Genomic DNA, 20,974 nt, shown 5'->3' on the forward strand with positions numbered 1-20,974 from the left:
AGTATTCTCACGAACAGGGGTAATTTATTCTCATGAATACGGGTAATTTAGTTAGGATTGTGTGTTTATTAATTTGAAGCGGCTGCAGGCTTATAACAATTTGGCCAAAGGGTTTAATTAAATGACCCTCATTCATGAGAATACTAATATTGAAGTATTTAGCTATGTATTTTGTCACATTGGATGTAGCATTGAGTATTTTTGTCTTTTGTTGTATACATTTGGCCACGCTCAGTAGCACTCCTTTTGACACTAATATATATATATATATATATATATATATATATATATATATATATATATATATATATATATAATCAAAAAAATAAAAAAATAGATGATACCGTTTATTTTTTTATTTTTTTGATTATTGAAGCTCGGCTAACACGGTACTGATACCTCTACATGTATGTATGTATGTATGTATATATATATATATATATATATATATATATATATATATATATATGATGTGGAGGGGTCTGGGGTTAGAGATTGCTGGGATTGTGCTTTTATTCTGGGTAATGACATACAAATGAGCGGAATGCGTCACGCTTTACTAATCCATTTTAACACGGAGCACTGTAAGCTTATGCCTGCTGTATTATTTTATCCACAACTCCCAAATCTCACTAATTTGGGATTTCGGAGCTGGACATCTCCGACCTATATAGATAGGCGACAAAGCTACACATAGATATAGAGGTTTTAATGATAGAGTTGTATGCATGTCAGATATATACACACCGTATATCAAACATACAGGCAGTCCTCGTTTTACAACGCTTCGCTTTACAACGAATGGCTTATCCAACGCTATGCAATGCATACCTATATTAATTTTTACAACGCCAAAATGGCTTATCCAACGCTCTTACGACGCTTTGCAACGTTGTGTATGTGTGTATATATATATACACATTCACATAAACAACGTTGCAAAGCGTCGTAAGAGCGTATATATATATATAATATTATACTATACAATATTATGTTATACTATATAATATATTATTTATTATGTTATATTATATATATAATACAGTATAGACACTATATAATTTATGTGTGTGCTGCATATCTTATTGCCTGCATAAAATATTTGGTGTATTTTAGTGTTAAAAATGCCTTCAGAAACGGAACCTTTCATTTAAACAATGTTCCTATGGGAAAACGTGTTTCGCTTTACAACGTTTCGCTATCCAACGCCATTTTGAGTAACGCATTGTGTCGGATAACCGAGGACTGCCTGTATATATATCAGAGGAATGTATTACCACTAGTACAACATATGTGCGCACACACGTGTGTAATTTAGAAGTAATAAATACACTGTAGTTAAGGTGCAGTTGTGGTGGCAAACAGAGCGTTTGCCATGGGATCTGGGTGTGAAGTCCTGCCCATCTAGCTTGAACTTGTCCCTCTTTTCCATCAGGGTGGGAAGGAACACTGGAGGCTGCCAGAGATGAAAGGGCATCCGCTGGCGCCGGGCGAGGGAACGGCAGACTGCATTTGCCAGGGGCAAAACCCACTTCAAAGAGCCAGCGGCTGCTTGGGTTGCCAAGGGAGACACTGGTAATACAGCCGCCCCTCCCTCGGTGACTCAGACGCTGCGTTGGGTTTGGGATCCCCTGTCTGTCTGGGAATTCTCTCTCCCGCCCAGCACCGCTCCGCTCCTCGTTAACCCTTCACTGCTCAGAGTCTGTCTGTTTTTACATGATCCTATCCAACGCACTTACTTAACCCTTCCCCTGCTGCAGGAGACGGAAACACACAGGCCTATTGTTCACCCCAGTGAATAAAAAAAGGAAGCAGTGACATGGACAGGAAAAGACCAGATTTATATAATAATAATAATAATAACAATTTTAAAAAGTTCTATTAAAAATATTTGTTTTCTTTCTTTGACAAATATGATGTTTTGTGCCAGTGAGATTTTTACACCCCTGGTCTTAACAATGGAGACGTATTTAGTTAAGATACTGGCCTCTGAAGTGGACAGCACTAGTTCAAGACCTATTGCTCCATACATTTTTCTGCAGTTCACTCAAAATGTTAGTATCTGCATTATTCGTCTACATACAGACTTGCTTCTGACACTACAGCAGGGCTGGCCAACCCCATTCCTCAAGGGCTACCAACAGGTCAGCTTTTCAGGATATCCCTGCTTCAGCACAGGTGGCTCAATCAGTGGCTCAGTCGAAGCAGGGATATCTGGAAAACCTGACCTGTTGGTGGCCCTTGAGGTCTGCAGTTGGCCACCTCTACAATAGAGATTCCGTGTAAATACATAAATGATTACAATGTTGCAAATGTTTTCTAGGACTATGCGTCTCACATACATTGGTTGGGTGCATTTAAATAAATGATGGGGTGTACTTTAAGGTAGCACCATGTCAGAAACATATTGGCCTACTTAGAAGGCCCAAAGCACTCCTGAAGTATAGGTTGTCTAATTCAATTCCTGCCACGTCTCCTTCGTCGGCTTTCAGACCTCTTCGAGTCAGCTGGGTTTCTGGAAGATGAATGTTGCTAGAGAGTGAAATAGTGCCGTGATTTAGTCTACTTCAGGATTTTGGTTTGGGTTCCCACAATACAGCCCCACACACAGTGTAGCCAGGGGTCCAGTATTGAACCGGATTGTCCTGTATTTGGACCCTCAGCCCAATAATAAATTTGAGGTAATACTGGATATGAATGTGTCCGGTATTACCTTTCTGGACATGTATGTGTCTGGTATTACCTCTCTGGATATGAATGTGTCCGGTATTACCTCTCTGGACATGTATGTGTCCGGTATTACCTCTCTGGACATGTATGTGTCCGGTATTACCTCTCTGGACATGTATGTGTCCGGTATTATTTCTCTGGACATGTATGTGTCCGGTATTATTTCTCTGGACATGTATGTGTCCGGTATTATTTCTCTGGACATGTATGTGTCCGGTATTACCTCTCGGGACATAGTGACCTGACCGGTTTGTGGTGCTGTGGAATTTCCCCGAGCAGGGAGAGAGCACAGCTTCTGCTAGGGGGCTGGGGAGCTCCCTCTATACCGATTTGGCTGCTGCTAGGTAATGCAGCCAACCAGGAGGCGGTGTCAGGAATCTGAGGATGGGGCCAAGGAGAGGGGGAAACAGCATGGAGCAGAGAGATGTGTGTGTCCGAGCGTATCGCACCTTTCACCATTACGTCCAATATTTTTGGAGAAGCCACCTAACAACCCTAGCCACACACTGACTGTGCAGTTCCTTTATTCTCTCTCTAAAAAAAAAGTCAAACTATGAGACATATGTTTCAAAGCAGCAACCTTGGCCAATTTCAAGCTGCCTATTAGACAGCCATTTAAATCCCAGTTGGAAATAAGGAAGTCAGTGTGGTTCACCTCCGGGACCCCCCGGATCCAATCCTGTAATGAAATGTGGGTAGAAATGGCGGAAATGCTGCTTTAAGGCAAAAGTGGTGTAAATGCATCGTTCCACATGAATCTTAGAAAAAATCCTATTGATTTCTGTGATACATACGGTACGTTTTTTGGGGGGGTTTTGTGCACCACAATTGTAACGTTGTTACATTGACTCTTAGAAGTTTGTTAAGCAAAAGTAGTGATACTGTGCACTCACACATGGACCGTTGTCCTTATAAGGTGCCTGTCTGATCCGTGCATGAGCTCAGTTTTATTTTAGGTGGCCCAACCTTTGCATACTGTCAACAAACCCCGTATTGTATATTTATGTACCATCAAAGGAGTTCAAACGCGGTCTGCTAAGCCCCATTTAGAAAGGCAATTTGGAGTCACTGCTCATTAAAGCGCTCATCAAATATCTTTACCTTTTTAACACTTGCTTTAGAAGTAATATATATTTACTAGATGTTCAAGTTTGGGCATGAAAGCCTAACTCTGAATGGCACCCTGTCATATACCAGGAAATGTACAGACAGCGCAGCTGCCGCTGAGACAAAAAAGTGATGTTGTCAAGTGATCACAAAGAACACACAATGGAATAATAAGTTAGTACATTGTACAGAACCTTATTTCAAAAAGTGCTTGTATATACAGATATCGAACGTGCACTGTCATCAAGTCAACATTTATTTATTTTACTCAACATGTATACTATTGAAATTATGAAATTCAAAAACAAAATAATTTGTTTTACACAATGCTGTCATTCGACAAAAAAAACCTTCTGCTGAGAGTACATCCGACAGAGAGAAGATATCACGCCACTGTCATGAGTTAGAAAACGTCTGTGTGAGATATAATAATTATCAGCATCTCTAGTAGCCGGACACAAATGACGGTACTCCAGATTGCAGAGATGAACGCTGCTTTTTTGATCATTTCTAACTGCTGGAAAGTAGTGCTTTGTCTTTTTTGGTCCCTGTTTCTGCCGAGACGAACGGATGGTGCGGCAGGGAAGTGCGAGATAAGGATGAACACCGCATTCAAGTTTGAAAAAATATTTATTTTTCACGACATTCAACATTTATGCGAGCGTAATGCCGAGGCGCTCTTACAAAACCTTACTCGCTTGCTTCCGGTAGTAAAATCATTACTCGCATAAATGGAGGTTGAGAAATCAATATGACAGAGTCTTCAAACTTAGTTTATTTTCTTTAAATACATTTTGTAAATCAAACATGAAACGATCCCTTGAGCCTGAAAGCGTCATGCCAGTGTGCACATCATAAGGCCGGTTCTATACTGCGTGCGCGTGCTACACCGTGCAAAACTTAATTAAACACACACACATATATATATATACACACACACACACACACACACACACATACATACACATACATATAGAACCTCACTCGCTTACAGCATATACACACAAAAAGCGTGCGTCACGTGCACTCACGTTCACCAGGCACGCGAGCGCGCACGGCCGCACATACTATAGAACGGCCCTAAGCTGCTAAGCGTCAGACTTTGAGCCCAGTAGTGTGATGCTGGTTACCTGTAACATGTAACGGCTTGTTGAGTTGGCACAGAAGGTGTACAGAAATGTTGGCACTGCCACATTTAACATTGCAGGAGCTGTGAACTGAGGAAGCCTGTACTGTAAAGGATCGGAGGTGCTTCTGGCCTGAGGATGAGGGATTTGAGTGCAGCAAGAGAACATGCATATAGGGAAAGACATAGCGTATTCCGTTACAACCTGCACCGCACTTCTTTTATGTGAAAGGTTGGTTGAGGTCGATAGGCACGGTAAGGGGACAACAAATGCACTGGAATTTTGTTCCTGTTGAGTGCGAATCCGGCAGGATACTATGCACGGAGGGTGTGTAGGGGAATGTGCTGTTACTACCTGTGCTATATGGTTTTCAACCTTTTTTGGGTTAGGGAACCCCAGAATTTGATTGTAAAATTCTGGGGAATCCCAACCCGTGCAACCCCCACCCTCTCCATCTCTCGTGTCTCTCCCCTTCACACTTGAAAACACACACACAGTCTCCCACTCCCACTCTCTCCCACTTACACACACTCTCCCACTTACACACACACTCTTCCACAATGCCACTTACACACACACACACACACACTCCCACTTTTACCACCCCCTACCCCCTTCAGAGGGATCTTACCCGATCCTTCCTCTCCCTCCTGTCAGCCGGACGTTGACGCGACTTCCGGAGCAGGCAGTGAGAGGAAGGATAGCAGTTTCTGGGCGGCTGCTGCTGCTGAGCTCGGGAGCCCCCGGGTCACTGCTATGCAGGGTGCCGCGGGCCTGGGACAGCTGGGAGTGCTGTCCCAGCTCTCCCCCCCCTGGCGGCTGTGGAGCCCCTGAGGGGTGCTAATCACTGCTGTAGCTATTCTTGGTTTATTGAAGGTAAACTTATGAGTGAGTATAGTTTCCTGGGATAGGGCATGTTCTCTACTCCCCGAAGTGATCGATTAGCCATTTTGGGCGTAATTCCCCATTGAAGTCAAGGGGGAATTTAGGTATAAAACTGCCCGATCACCCACTTCAGTGGATATAAAATAAGCCCTCTCTCTTGTTAACAAGCTAATTTGTTCACAAAAATAAGAACAGAAATAAGTACAAACCTATTAACTTTGATGGATCTTACATTTATTCCTGTGCCTATATACATATTGGGAGACATATGAGAGTCCTCCAAAGGGTATGAAATACAGAATGAAAGCCAAAGATCAAGTAGGACAATCGGAACACTTCGTGGGACAGTCCCTATCCTTCTATTCTTCTTCTGAAATGCAGTGATGTGTGTTGAAGCGCATAATGTGATATTTCACAAGCGCAGAGCGACAGTAACACTATATATATATATATACACGTAAGACAGGGTTGCAGACCTGTCTAAGACATGCAAATGAACATACAGTAATATTTACAGTTGCTATATTATATATATATATATATATATATATATATATATATATATATATATATATATATATATATATATATATATATATATATATATATATATATATATATATATATATATATATATATATATATATATATATATATATATATATATATATATATATATATATATATATATATAGTGTATATAAAAACAAGACAATGACCAAAAATAAGATGGGAGGATGGGAAAAAAAACTGTTGAAGCCACGTGGAGAATGGAGGCCTGCAAACACAGTACCTTGGGGAGGCCTTCATCCAGCAGTGGATCGACAAGGGATGATGATGATAAATATATTTATGTTTTTGTAATTTTTTTTTTTTTTTTTTTTTTTTTTTTTGCAATTCCCCGGCAAAATGTACAGAATGGCTGAGGTTGAATGGCTTTAATCAGATCGGCAGATTTCAAGTTTTTTAAACACTTTGTAAAACAGCAATATTGGCCTTACTTGCAGTTGCCAGGCTATTTTTTTCACCTCTCTAGTGATAACAAATAAGGACAGTATACAAATCTGATTATTTTTCTCCAGCTACTTCGGGAACATGTCCAACAAGAAAGATTGGAGGCCTGCACATTCTCTCAAGACATACATGTATCAGAGGGCATATTATTGTATGAGTGTTTGTATTGTACATATTGGTTGACGTCATTTCATGTTCTTAGCAATGCGGAGGTCTATGTAAGTTGACCATGCTAACATACCAGTGACCTACTGTGTATATAAATGAAGAACTGAAGTGTATAAGGCCCTTTGATGCTCCTACTTACCAACCAGTTTTTTGCATTGAATCCAAGGTATAGTACTCAAGAGTACCAGGTACAGTTTCCCAGTGAGGTGGAACTTAGCCACTGTGAACATAAAGCCTAAAATATCTGTTCACAGAGCCAGCTAAGTCCTGCCCCTCTGAAGGATCTTCTTGTAATACCTTTGTGTGTTCTAGTTTCGCCTCTTTCTATGCACTTCTGCTTTGTACATTTTTTAAAAATAAGTCCTACTTTTCAATTCAGTATCCAAACACATGTAGTCGTACAATGTATTCCAGTATTTGCAGTCCAGATGTCTGGAAAACTTTTTTTACACGTACACACACGCAAACCCACATACACAGTGACTAACCGGCTCACAGCAGATGATAGGCCTATGACTGATTGGAAATCCCTGGCAATGTGATTTTGTACCATACATTTCCAAATCACTCTGCCAGGAATCCTACCAGTCACAGCGCAAAAACTGGAGCGTGAGACTTCTGATCCAACCAAGTTCAGCAGAACGAGAAACCAGGAATTCTACAACACCGCACAACGTGTGATGCCGAGAGTCAGGGTCCAAAGAGCGTGATGAAGACAGGAATGCTATCAATCTTAGAGCACGCTAGGAATCCAACCGGCGCCCGAGAAGGCGAGAGTGTGAATCTAACCAGCAGAACAGAAATATAAGCCAGAAATCCGGCTACACATAGGAGGCGGGAATCCAGCAGAGTGGGTAAGGCAAAGAAATGCACCAGCCCCAGCAACATGAGAGCTCTGCAATCCAACCAGTGCTACCACAATATTGTACTGTGTCTTATAGAATTCCTTGGCCTCTCTACTGTCCCCTGCAAAATGGAAGAGGCCAGGAATCAAACGAGTCTCATCGCAATGAAACCAATGAGATAAATAGACTCTTGGAAGTGGTAGGGTTTGAGAAGCTTCTACAGTGGCATGAGATCCCGTATTTATAGATGTCAGCAATGTCTCATGTCTTCCACATGCTCCAGTGTCACGTGTTGGTTCCAGCCCATCAGTCTTGTGCCAATTAGCCCCACCACCTGCAATGAATAGGAAATATTCAGCATTAGAGATACCTAGGAGTTAACTGAACACAGATGGTTTCTAACAAAACATTACCAGGATGAGTCATAGGCTAGGAAAGTGGGACAAGGGAGCAAGCGCCTGGCAACTGTCCTTTTCCTTGTGTCTAAAGCCCAGCTATCTCTCAGCTGATATCTCTATTAGACCCACAGCTATCTACCATTCTGATTGTATAGCTTACAGACACATATTTTGCATTTAGCTCAAAAGTTAACAAAAGACACCCAAGTACTTGTCCCATTAATCCGATTCCTGTATTACTCATGGATGCATTACTTTTCATGTATACAGTTATCAGTCACTCTTATCTTAATATTGGATACACACTCATTTCTCCCTGTACTTCCTCACACACTGTAAGATACATCTATCATTCATCTTCCCGACTCAAATACAGCTCTCCCTCTGCTCAGATCTGAATGATGAAAAGCTGCACATTACATAACATACAGTATTATACTTGTCTGAAAAAAAAGTTCTAGCTCCATCTGGATCAACATTGGGGCTCCTACACGGTCCTGTAATGCTGATCCAACAGAAGGCAAAACTCCTATGTAGCAGCCAATGAAGACAAATCCAGAAACCCCTTCCAACCCCCAAAGCACCAACAAACGTCAAAAATGCGGCTGTTACAAAAATGCCCTTATGATGTTGGAAACTGTACTTTTTTTTTAGAGTCACAATGTAACCCACCGATTTGTATAAATGCATCGAGTTTTATTTCATTTACTCCATTGATGTAACCACGGTCTCAATGAAAGACGCACCATCACTTTCCAAGCAGCTCGCCTGTCACTAGTCAATGCACGGATGTATTTTATTGTGCTACTCTCTGTTATTATCATACACACTAATATTTCCAAATGGGTTACTGTCACGGCGAGGAGCAGCTGTTTCGTGTACTGCGCTGCTTCTTGTATTGCCACTGGAGTTGTGTGAATCTGTGTGAATCTGTCCTCCTCCACTTCCTGATGGCTCCTTTGAATAAATATTTTTTTATGAGTATATAACATATACATACATAGTAGATTAAGTTGAAAAAAGACATATGTTCATTGAGTTCAATCCTGCCCAAAAGACAATTTATACTTGTATTGATCAAGAGAAAGACAAACAAAAACCAACAGCAGAATATGTCGAAATCTTACCGACATTTGCAAGATAATGTCTTAAAAGGTCACATTTAATATAGAAAGAATCTGATGTGCACACCAAACACATTGTGTCAATACCCCAAACACGTAAAAGGATACAAATATACAAAGTGCTCCAGTCCATGAAGAATACGTGTGGCTAATTACTCTCCTTAAAGACAGCCATTGAAGGAGGTGTGACTCAGTAACGACACTGACTCTGCAAACAAGGACATCAGGGGAGCCTGGTTCAATTCCCAGTGTCTGCTCTTTGTGACCTTGGGCAAGTCACTTTATCTCCCTGTGCCTCATAGATTGTAAGCTCAGCTGGGCAGGGGCTGTGTACAATTCCTATGTGCTGCGTACCGCGCGCTATGCTGTAATTGTGACGCGCTTTGAGTCCCGTTGGGAGAAAAGTGATATGTGAAATAAATTATTATTATTAAAATAAGGCTATTTTCTAATTAATTCTAATGTCATTTATTTCAACATATTTGTTCTCAAATGTAGTAAAAGGCAAAATAATGCATTTCAGATAATCACTGGTAGAGGTAAGTAATAACTGGTAGAGGTAAGTAATAACTGGTAGAAGTAAGTAATAACTGGTAGAAGTAAGTAATAACTGGTAGAGGTAAGTAATAACTGGTAGAAGTAAGTAATAACTGGTAGAGGTAAGTAATAACTGGTAGAGGTAAGTAATAACTGGTAGAGGTAAGTAATAACTGGTAGAAGTAAGTAATAACTGGTAGAGGTAAGTAATAACTGGTAGAAGTAAGTAATAACTGGTAGAGGTACGTAATAACTGGTAGAAGTAAGTAATAACTGGTAGAAGTAAGTAATAACTGGTAGAAGTAAGTAATAACTGGTAGAGGTAAGTAATAACTGGTAGAAGTAAGTAATAACTGGTAGAAGTAAGTAATAACTGGTAGAAGTAAGTAATAACTGGTAGAGATAAGTAATAACTGGTAGAAGTAAGTAATAACTGGTAGAAGTAAGTAATAACTGGTAGAGGTAAGTAATAACTGGTAGAAGTAAGTAATAACTGGTAGAGGTAAATAATCAGCGCCAGTCCACCAAAGGCCAGGTTTTCAGGATATCCCTGTTTCAGCTTTAACGGAGCCACTGACTGAGCCACCAGTGCTGAAGAAGGGATATTCTGGAAACCGGACCAGTTGGTGGCCCTTACGGACTGGAGTTGGCCACGGTTGCAGTACGGATAGGCGACAAACAAAATCAGTATTTCAGCTATTGGGAGAGTCTGTATAGTGGAGCTAAGGTGATGCAGCTGAGGAGAATGAAACTGTATTGAGATACTTAATATCATTATGTAGTGCCTTATACAAAGTGATGCTACAGTATAATATGAGCATGATACACATTCTTGCCATCGTGGCAAAGTGTAATTTAGACAGCATGGATGTTAGCTGTTACACACAAGAAACAAGTAAGGGGTGGTATACAGATGCTTGGTAGAGGGGTAATGCAGAGTATCCCAGGTAATACAAAGTCTGTGCACAAAACTGAGCACAGGGTGATTTTGACATAACTGCAGTATAATGGATAACATGTACTACTGACCATCTAGATACAGATAAAGAGAGCGCAGTCTCAGGGTAACACTCAGGTACAGATAAAGAGAGCACAGTCTCAGAGTAACACTCAGGTACAGATAAAGAGAGCACAGTCTCAGAGTAACACTCAGGTACAGATAAAGAGAGCACAGTCTCAGAGTAACAGGTACAGATAAAGAGAGCACAGTCTCAGGGTAACAGGTACAGATAAAGAGAGCACAGTCTCAGGGTAACAGGTACAGATAAAGAGAGCACAGTCTCAGGGTAACAGGTACAGATAAAGAGAGCACAGTCTCAGGGTAACACTCAGGTACAGATAAAGAGAGCACAGTCTCAGGGTAACACTCAGGTACAGATAAAGAGAGCACAGTCTCAGGGTAACAGGTACAGATAAAGAGAGCACAGTCTCAGGGTAACACTCAGGTACAGATAAAGAGAGCACAGTCTCAGGGTAACACTCAGGTACAGATAAAGAGAGCACAGTCTCAGGGTAACAGGTACAGATAAAGAGAGCACAGTCTCAGGGTAACACTCAGGTACAGATAAAGAGAGCACAGTCTCAGAGTAACAGGTACAGATAAAGAGAGCACAGTCTCAGAGTAACACTCAGGTACAGATAAAGAGAGCACAGTCTCAGGGTAACACTCAGGTACAGATAAAGAGAGCACAGTCTCAGGGTAACAGGTACAGATAAAGAGAGCACAGTCTCAGGGTAACACTCAGGTACAGATAAAGAGAGCACAGTCTCAGGGTAACAGGTACAGATAAAGAGAGCACAGTCTCAGGGTAACACTCAGGTACAGATAAAGAGAGCACAGTCTCAGAGTAACAGGTACAGATAAAGAGAGCACAGTCTCAGAGTAACACTCAGACAGGACAGTGTAGATTTCAAGGTTTGGGGTGAGATAGTTTCTTTGCAAGGAGCTTAAACCCATGTTGATACAGAACAGAGGAGTACAATCAGCTTGTGTGCAATGTGATGCAGCAATGCTCCCTGAAAACTTATAGCAGTGATCCCGTCTTCCTTTTTTTACAGCATGGGAACCAGAGCTGGACCCCACTACGTTCATCTCCGGGGAGCCCCCACTTTCCGAGATACCAGCCAGTGAAGTTCCCGGTGTTACTTCCTGGTGTTTAAAGGGAAATAACTATCCAATAGAAAGCTGCAACCGATGACACGGTGGCCTCCTTTTGGCCCGCAGGACCAACGGGATCTGGCGCCCACAGCTTCCCCTGGAGGGAGATTTTAAAACGGTAACTTCACAAGTAAATATCTGGGGAACCGGCAGTCCCAGGAGCTACCAAATAACACAGTCCAGCTTTAGACTAGGACCCCCCCCTCCTGCCCCAAGCTGTGAAAAAAGGAGCAGCCTGAATTTCTGATTTAAATGTATTTAAATACCTGTGTAGCCGACACCCCAGTAAAAAAAAAAAACAACAAAAAAACACGACAGCGGGATCTCCTCTAATAGTAACTGAACAAAAACTTTATCTTTTAAAAAGATTTTCATTTTATTTAGGAACAAGGGAGAAACACAACGTTTCAGGACCAACAAGGAGCGATGGTTTTAGCGATTTTTTTTAATACATAGGATTAAAGCAGGGGGTCTCGGGAGTTGAACCCCATTAATTTCAGCTCCGGGGACCCCCTGCTTCCAGAGATACAGACCTCCTTAGGGGGAGCCGGTAGCAGCTCTGGCTGAGTTACCTGGGGTTTGAAGTTTACAGCTGCCGGGTCACGCTGGCCAATAGGAAGTCGAACCTGATGATGTCACGGCTTCCTATTGGCCTGCAGGGTGCAGGAGCTTTGAAACTCCGCCATTACACGCCCCCTGCTAGCCGAGCAGTGTGGCTACCAGCACCCCAAACGGAGGTCTGTATCTCAGGAAGCAGGGGGGCCCCAGAGCTGAAATGAGTTTAGTCCAGCCCCGGAGACCCCCTGCTTCAATCCTATGTTAAAAATAAAAAAATTCTCCAAATAAATTGCTTGCTTGGATTGCCTCTTTAACAAACCGAACGGAATAAGTATGGGGGTCCTGCAAACGTTTAAGTATTTTGACGTGGTCCATAATACGAAAGACTTTGCAGAGTTATCGGGACTTTGTGGGACGGTGTGATCTTTTATCTTTCTAACCAGCCATTTTGACGTCTATTTAACGTATCAACAATCTATGAACCATGTCAAAGCTTAGTATCTGTAGAGCCACCGCCAGTCCACCTGATGTGATATATCTACAGCAGTCACACGTTGCAGGACGAAGAATTCAGGCGGCTTCCTTAGAAAGATTCAGTTAACCTTAAAGTAACAGTTAACTGGCAACAAAACAGAACATATCCAGATTGGCTCAACAGTCAATTGTATATATTAAGTGTACCCTGCATGAATCTAATCCACAACTAACTCTAACCTAACGAGCACAGATTTCTCTGATGAGAGGGACAGTCTGGGTGAGGTCCCTTCTGTCACCATCACACGTGCTACCGAAACCCCACTTCTGTCCCTGCGTCATTACAGTATGTGACCCTCCGGTGGGAGGGATAAAGCTGATGGTATTTCCCGCCCCTTGTGTTTCTAGGACAGGATGTAACCCTGCAGTCAGATAGACAGTCTTCACAAGCCGCAGCTTCCTTGTTTCTGTCTGTCACTATGTCGCACACTCTTTGATGACATCCTCAGCAATCAACATGCCTAATGTCCCACCATTCTGTTTGTGTGTCACTACGGGGGGGGGGGGGAGGGGGACTGCGGTCGGAGGGTCACGTCCGTCTCAATGTTCTTACAGCGGTTTATCCCCATCTCACATTGCTCATTACACTGCAGTCATTGAGTCTTTATCTTCACACTTATAACAACCTGTTGTCTCAACCACTGGATGTCTCCCTGATAATGAGACAGCCACCCTCTTCTCTCTCACTGTCACTATCCATGTGCTGCTGTATACAAAGGACCCAAATGCCCAGCAGTGGCCTGTGCCTTTTATATTTGGCGCTGGGAGGGACCTCGGTGGGATGTGGGTCAGGTCATTTGGGTAAAAGTTCTCTGTGTGCTTCCCCCCCACGCACCCAGACAGGCTGGCTATGTGTTTGGCAGCTGTTGTGCTGGATGGAAACGTTTAGGTGGTTTTGAGAAAACAAAGTATAAACTGAATATTTCATGAGTCCTCTTTTTTTGCTTAGGTCAGAGGAAAAAAAAACTACAAGCTGCGGGTTGGTAAAAAGAGGAGCCGCGGTATCTTATCCCTACGCAGACGTTGCATCACTACCACGGGAAGAAAGACTGTTGGAAGATGAGTAAGGCTAAGTCCCCGCTGGCGCTGAGCGTGCTCATGCTTGGAGAGCGCTCCAAGCATGAGCGCCGGGTGTCCTGCTGTACGCGGGCGTGGGGGCATTGCGGGTAGTTCAGCGCGCAGGTAAGTATAGATTTTTTGTTTACCTACGCGCCGATCGCGGCTGAGCACCGCGTGAGCGGGGACTTACATATATCTATATATGTAAGTCTCCTCCGCAAGCGCCGCCCTCTCAGCCCGATCAGGGCTAGCGGGGATTTAGCCTAAGGCAGCCAGATACTCTACAATGTCATGGATATAGGACTTGCCATTCTGTCTGACACCACTGTTTAGTGACAACTGTGTCATTGAGAAGTCGCGCAAAATCTGTTTTTGGTTACGTAAAACAAGAGAATAATAGATATTCCGCTCCCAAAAAATGATTGGAAAACCTTGATATTAAAGTTTGGACCATGAGTTCTCATCCCTTTCATCAACGGCGTGCGGTGGTGTAAAGAACAGGTTATTTTGTTTGTAAACCTACCTCTCGTGCTTGTTCATGTTAATAACCTAGTCAATATATCTAGTCAATATATCTAGTCCTACCACCTGTTGTGCAACAGTACCTGTTCCTGTACCATGTTTATAAACTTCTAATATTTAACACCTTCAGTACAGGGAGGCCCGTAATGTACTATGTCCTACCAGCAATGCAAGGGTAAATATTGGTCTAGCTTCCTCTACATTTTCAGTGTGCTTACAAACCACACAAAGTACTAAGTCTCTCCCTTGTAATTACCCTACACTGTAATTAGCCTCTTTGTATGCCTCTCTATTGCTGTAATTGTTTATTACCCCTACAATCATGTTTCCTAACCCCATAGCTAATATGGCTTTCCTTTTCCCAGACGGCTGGCCTACTGGTAATAAGGGGCATAGGTAGATCCGGAGACCATGGGTCACGATTCGCCCTGTATGCAATCAAAGACAAATGTGTCTAACATTAGGCTGTAAATTATTTATGCAGATAAGTCACTTCATGGAAAAGTGATTTATAGGTAGAAATGTCATTGCAAAGTCATTCAGCTACAAAATGTCATTTATAAGGACTTAGGCCTCGGTCCCGCTGCGCTCGTTGGCACGGGCGGCCATGTCGCGAGTTCCCCACCAGCAGGGGAATCCTCGCGAGCCGGTCCCGGTCCCCCCTGGCGGCACAGCTAACTACACGCTGTGGCGCGTCAGCCGCTAGGAGACACAAGAGAATGGTGTTTCCTAGCGTTGACGCGTCACGTGGTGTGGCTGTGAGCCAATGGGGAGGGGAGGCTTCGGGAGGAGGAGAGGCTTCGGGGAGCGGGGAGGAGTGTGGAGTGAAAGCAGGTGAGTACCTGTCTGTGTGTGTGTCTGAGTGCGTGCGTGCCTGTCTGTGTGTGTATGTGTGTGCCTGAGTGTGTGAGTGCCTGCCTCTGTGTGTGTGTGTGTGTGTGTGTGTGTGTGTGTGTGTGTGTGTGTGTGTGTGTGTGTGTGTGTGTGTGTGTGTGTGTGTGTGCCTGCCTGTGTGTGCGCGCGTGTGTGTGTGTATGAGTGCGTGAGTGCCTGCCTGCCTGTGTGTGTGTGTATGAGTGCCTGCGTGTGTGTGTTTAAAGTTACCCTCAGCAGCTCCAGCTCCAGCCCGAGTCCGTGGAGGGAGGGGGGGGGGGGGGGGGAGAGTAGCGGGTCCCTCCGCTCAAGCCACGCCCCCCCTCCCTGTCAAGCCTCCCACTCCCGCCCACCTCCCGCTCCGGCTCCCTACAGACCGCATATCGCTGTCTGTGTATGTCAGCGCACCGCCTGTCTGCAGTGCGGGTGCGCTGACTCTGGGAGCGGGGCCTTAGCCTTATGTTTAGCTATTTGCAAACAGGAAGACACTTGTATCATCATCAAAGCAGCTTAAATGTCAGAGACAACTGAATGTTCACTTTGTCTGACGACTTCCATGTTTTATTTTGCATATTGCACATTGCAAAACAGGGACAGGTGGTTCGCAGGTAGGGCTGCCAGGTGACTTCTCCAAAAATACTGGACAAAATGGTGAAAGGTGTGACACGCTCGAGACACACACACCCCCCTCTCATTTCTCTTCGCTCCACGCTGTTTCCTCCTCTCCTTGGCCCTAGCCCCAAGCTCATGACACCTCCTCCTGATTGGCTGCTACTAGGTAATGCAGCCAATCAGGATGGAGGAAGCTACTCAGCCCTCTAGCTGTTCTCTACGTGCTCAGGGAAACCTCGCAGCCCTCGAAGCCGGTCAGGTCACTATGTCCAGAGAGGTAATACCGGTATACACATACATGTCCAGTATTACCGCTAATTTTTTACTGGACAGAGTGTCCAAATACAGGACAGTCCAGTTCAATATTGGACACCTGGCAACCCTACACAGTCACAGGTACGATAAAGAACATAGTAGATACCAAAGCTTAGTATGTTCCACATCATTCTTCATCCCTCGTATGTGTATGTTATTTGCTAGAAAATGGGTATTAGGGGAGTTTTGGTGTTTTTCAGATGAGCAAATAAATAGTGCTTTGGACAAAATTCACCTCCAAAAATCTGTGTTATTAACAAATATTCGAACCTCAAGGAATTCTCTTATTTGTAGACTAATACAGCACCCGAATTGCACAGATAATCCTTAATGCACAAAAACATTTGTCAAAAATGGCCCCAAATCACCCACAGTATTTGCCAAAACCGACCAAGCGCTCAGAGGCAACATCTGATCCATTCCGTGATAGAAATGTGTATTTTGCTAAAACAAACAAACAAAAAGAATGAAAAAGCTTCCCGGCCCAGGCTTGTATGTCTCAGAGAATATGCGTTGTAATGAACAAGGTTTTACTTAACAACCTCAATGGCGAAGTGTACGGACGCATTAACACCCACTTTGTCCCTGCGCTAGGTTAATACAGGGTGTTCTCAACTCCAGTCCTCAAGATGCCCCCAGCAGGTCGGGTTTTGCGGAAATCCCTGCTTCAGCACAGGTGGCTCAATCAGTGGCTCAGTCAAAGACTGAGCCACTGATTGAGCCACCTGTGCTGAAGCAGGGATATCCTGAAAAATCTGACCTGTCGGGGGGTCTTGAGGACTGGAGTCGAAGACTGAGCCACTGATTGAGCCAACGGTGCTGAAGCAGGGATATACTCAAAACCTGACCTGTTGGGGGGGGGGGGGGGGTTCTTGAGAACTGGAGTTGAGAACCTCTGAGTTAATATATTGGAGGTGAAATGTCAATTGCATCCCTCCATCCCCTCTGCAAACCTGTTTCCCTGCGCTCCTGACACTCCTTCAATTTGCAGGAGGAAAGTTTTAAAAGTTGGCAACTTAAGGACAGAGGGAGGACGGAAAGAGGCAGATAGAAAGTGGTCAGTTACAGAAGAGACCAGTGGGGACTACGAGGACTGAGGATTAAATTAAGGAAAAGCACGGTCTTTGAAGTGGGAGACCACTTTTCAAGTCTGAATGCCAGAGCCTAGTAACCTTGGGCAAGTCACTTTACCTTCAAATGAGTCTGTAACTATTTCAAGACCATGTGCGTCTGTAGCTCTGCTGTGTGTAGGGCCCAGTTAATTATTAGTCCCACGTACCTGTAAGGGAGTAATATTATAGCGTATCCATGCTTCAAACCCAGTTTCTGGTGACATCAAAGAGACTTGCAGCATTACAATCCTCTTTGATGTTTTTCTAACCTTGTAGTGCATACACACGTAGCTCATGATATTTACCACTACGCTACGTGTTCTGCATTCGCTCAGCGCTGTCCACACTGGCCAACATTTCGAAGCTTTGTTCAGGGGGAGTTGGGATAAAACTGCTGGAGATCTCTGAAACTTCAATTGACTTGCGCTGGGATGAGAGAATTATTTTCACTGAAATTATACATTTTTCAGTTAAAAACTAGGAAGCCTCCTTCATAAATAACAAGAGTTGGACGCAGTGCACACTGGGCTCATAAAAAAACAAAATGGATGACATAAACACACTGTATTAAAGTAACTGTCCCACACTTTAAGGAAGGTCTTTCTTTTTCACAACTCTTTAGAATCTTGCGATGGTCATTTCTCACATACGTAACCCTGGCAAAGTGGCAACGCCATGTGGCATCCGCAATGCGAATTTATAGAAATTAAAATAAATATCCATGATGTCGGCCATGGAAAGAGGTTTCTCACAAATGCCATGGCACAGGTTCCCATTGATGAGCAATTGATTTTGATAGCGTTAAACTTTTACGGAAAGGTCTGAAACGCAATGTCGTAATCAGTAAGGTGTAGTCACTTCCCATGAAGCAGCCTTGTATCACTGCACCCCTACAATGGATTCAATGTCCAGTGGTTGCCTGCTTTATCGATTGCGCAGCCTGCAGCACTTCTAAGGATACAGGCCCGTCTTCTGGGGCATGTTGCTGACTCCCCAAAAAATCCCACAAAACACTCTTTTTTTAAACCTGCACCCTACTCTTATGTTACCGCTCCCCTGACGCGATGTCTCACTGCGCCATTTTCCAAAGCTGCCCCACCTATAAAATCACCATGTCTCTATACGGTCGTTTGCTGCGGTATTTAATCTGATTTGGTATTACAACCAGGGGGTAATTATCTGATGGTAACCCAACTCCAGAAGTGCGTCAAGGATAAAAACCGCCTGGATGTGAGAAATAAATGCCTGACACATTGGGATGCGAGGGATGCATGCAAGGAATCCCAAATTGTAATCTCAAGAACCGACCTTGAGCTTTTGCAAACTATTATACAATTTATACCTACAATACCATAAAGCAGGGGTTCTCAAGACCGCCCAAGAGGTCAGGTTTTCATAATAATAATAATTATAACAATAATAACAATAATAACAATAATAACAATAATAACATGTCCTTGTATAGCACTGTTAGTTTTACGCAGCGCTTTACAGAGACATTTTACAGTTACAGGTCCCTGCCCTGTGGAGCTTACAATCTATGTTTTTGGTGCCTGAGGCACAGGGAGATAAAGTGACTTCCTCAAGGTCACAAAGAGCTGACACCAGGAATTGAACCAGGTTCACCCAATTCAAACTCAATGCCTTTCAGTGTCTTAATTCACTGAGCCACTCCTTCTCCTGAATATCCCTGCTTCAGCACAGGTGGCTCAATCAGTGGCTCAGTCGAAAACCTGACCTGTTGGGGGGTCTTGAGGACTGGAATTAAGAACCCCTGCATTAAAGCATTGCTGCATTTGTGTTAACACCACAATCCCAAAAAGTGTAGTTATGGGATGATAACCTAACCCTTTAAATTTCTTGTTGCACTTTGCCGTAGTAATTTCCTGGCATTTCAACACAATCTAACTTAAAACAGTCTTTCTGTGTCACAGTCGCTGTTCTTCAAACTTCCTGGTTTTCTAAAAAAAAAAAAAAAAAAAAAAGGAAAAACTGGGGGGAAAAAACCAACAAATATTTTTTTAAATCAAATTTGTACTTACGCTTTATGTGAAAAGCGCAGCTCCATCCGTCTGTTCAGATTGAAGGTTTAAGAGCAACATGTTGAGAAAGGTGTAAAAAGCGAGATGCAGCAGAGAAAAGAGGGCGAGGGAGATGGAGTGAGAGAATATCAGTGAGAAAATAGAGAAAGAAAGGTTTGTGGGGAAGAATACAGATGGGGAGAGAGGAAAATACAAAGACACAGAGGCAGTGAGGGACTAAACAAGCAAACACAGGATAGATAAAGTGTAAGTGGAAAGGGGAACAAATACAGTTGCAGTATTGGTTTAGTTTAAGAAGGACTGAATGAATAGGAACGGCCCATGAGCCTCATTCATCCAACCAGCATAGGTTGCAACCCACAACTCATAAATCATTTACAGACGCACAACACTACTTCCCTCTCTTCCCCTCACTAATCTTTTCCCTCTCTCCTCCTCTCTCGCTCTCAAACACTTCAGGGTTTTTTTTTTTTTTTAGTTTTTTTTTTTTTTTTAGATTCATAAAAAAAACCACGCCCTGTGCTCTGCATTTGCAGTGCGAATCCGCAGAGCGCTCAGGCTGGCAGAGCGTGCAGCTTATTTTTTTTGGCAGAAAAAAAGAAGAAAAAAAAAAGGAGGGAAAGAATGTGTATTTGTTGCGTGTGTGTCTGGGGTTTTCTGTGTGTATTTGCACCATGTGTGTCTGTGTGAATGTGTAGGGTGTGGCCGTTTGCATATGGCTATGATGTGCAATCATGTGAATTTGCGTACGCATACGTGAGGCGCAGGTTTTTGTATTATTTTTAAATGTGTATCTTGGAGGTGTGTCCATGTTTGTGTTCGTATGTGCATTGTGTATTTGCCTACGTGACTGTATATATATGTGTGGATATGTTTGTATAGTATACACGTCTTATAGTATTCCTGGGTATAATGTGTCTGGACTGCATGTTGTATTAAGTGTACATTTGTTGGTTGTGTTTGTCTGGACACAGAAGAGTTTACATTAAAGCCATCCAGCATTACCATCTATAGAGATGTTCATCAAATGAAGATATATATATATATATATATATATATATATATATATATATATATATATATATAGGCAATATTATGTCTATATCAGTACATTCAGCTGGAATGGATCTAGATTCAGGACACATTGGGGCAGGGTTGGCCAGCTCCTGTCCTCAAGAGCTACCAACAGGTCAGGTTTTCAAGATATCCCTGTTTCGGCACAGGCGGCTGAATCAGGCTTCAGCACAGGTGACT

At 43.1% G+C, this 20,974-nt stretch overlaps 1 long non-coding RNA gene across 1 annotated transcript; it reads right to left on the bottom strand.

Moving 5' to 3' along the window:
- Positions 1-6,704: 6,704 nt before the first annotated feature.
- Positions 6,705-20,126, bottom strand: LOC142503606 (uncharacterized). The gene is made up of 2 exons (XR_012804051.1): positions 19,721-20,126; positions 6,705-8,210 (listed from the first exon to the last, which is right to left on the bottom strand). It is a non-coding gene; the product is annotated as an uncharacterized LOC142503606 (long non-coding RNA).
- Between the last annotated feature and the right edge of the window lie 848 nt (positions 20,127-20,974).

The sequence above is a fragment of the Ascaphus truei genome, chromosome 10 (genome assembly GCF_040206685.1).
Source record: "Ascaphus truei isolate aAscTru1 chromosome 10, aAscTru1.hap1, whole genome shotgun sequence".
NCBI classification, from domain to species: domain Eukaryota; kingdom Metazoa; phylum Chordata; class Amphibia; order Anura; family Ascaphidae; genus Ascaphus; species Ascaphus truei.